We start from the raw sequence: 1,328 nt of genomic DNA, 5'->3' as shown, positions 1-1,328 counted from the left end.
GGGGGGGGGGCACACATCATCTGAAACGATTCTTTTTGCGTTTGTAACGATATCCGCTTGAAAAAAGCGCATTTTCATGTCTGTGATTTATTTTCCGGTGTTGAGGCGGAGGGACTGCGTGTTTTTAAGGACACGATGCCTATGTCCCTATCGCGTCGTCGGCATCTTTACTTGGTATTCCTTGCAAAAAAAAAGTATATACAAAAGCTGAAGCAACAATGAGAATAATAGAAACTGTTTCGTTTCGACGTTGATTCCACCATTTCGACATCGTTTCGGGCTTAAAAGAAAACGCTCACAATATCTGCCCTGCAGTATCAGGTGAATTTTATGAACGATATCATTGAACAGAGAGGCCAAAAATAATAATCGGGGATCGAGTTAAAGAACGAGAATGTTGTGTATAACTTTGTATCAAACGATAAAAATTTATTTAAACTAGTTACAACCCTTGTGTTATATTTACAATCTCCTGCACACTAAGTAAATTTCTTGCACGCAATACTGGTCTCGGTAAAACACAAAGCACTGTTACAAACAACATTAGATAAAAGTATAAAATACGAACAACGATTAAAATCTGTACAATCACGACACGAATCCAACGTAGGGAATGACCGTAGCCTTACAGTCACCATATATACAAAATACAATTACAGCACATTTCAACATTGAAATTCTCATGTAAAAAAAAATCTCACGAGTAAAAGAAGACAAGCACCTTGGCTCAAGACCTTCCAAAGAAGAGTACCCTGCAAAATACTCTTCCGGAGGCGTCCATAGGACCCGCAGGCGAGTGAACAGCCGAGGGTGGGTCAGTCCTCTCAGAGCAGTTCAGCCGGCGGGGGCGTGCGCCTCCTGTACGCTGGCCGCGCCATTCCAACCCAGCGCGACGTGCGCGATCATGAGGTACACCGTGATGGTGGACACGCTCACGAGCACCACGGGAAAGCCAACTCTGCAAAAAGAAAATCATGCAATTAGGAATTTGAAGGCCGGAAAAAAGCCCAGGAAAAGTTGCGGAAAAAACGATTTTTTTTAAAGCTCCCGATTTGTTGTTTTTTCCCCAAAAATTTTCAAGGAAAGTTTTTTCGGAAAAAACGGTTTGTCCCGGAAACTTTAACTTTTCCGGAAAATGTTAATCTCTACATGCAATTTATAATCTAAAACAAGAAACTAATGATAGGCATTTTGTTGTCGGTTCGATGAACCTTCGCAACGAGATAGACAACCGAGGGGGCATCAACTTCGACTATTCACGGTGCACCCGCTGGTTAATATCTAATAGGTATTCAGGTGATATTTGCGAATATTCACAAGATATTCAA

At 41.6% G+C, this 1,328-nt stretch overlaps 1 protein-coding gene across 1 annotated transcript in view; it reads right to left on the bottom strand.

Annotated features, from left to right (window-relative positions):
• The window catches only part of LOC113216853 (uncharacterized), a 9,019-nt gene that overhangs the window by 1,694 nt on the left and 5,997 nt on the right, over positions 1 to 1,328 (bottom strand). The window lies entirely within an intron of this gene.

Source organism: Frankliniella occidentalis, unplaced genomic scaffold (assembly GCF_000697945.3).
Source record: "Frankliniella occidentalis isolate FOCC.00 unplaced genomic scaffold, Focc_3.1 Scaffold25, whole genome shotgun sequence".
NCBI lineage: Eukaryota > Metazoa > Arthropoda > Insecta > Thysanoptera > Thripidae > Frankliniella > Frankliniella occidentalis.
This window is presented reverse-complemented; position numbering and strand designations above follow the sequence as displayed.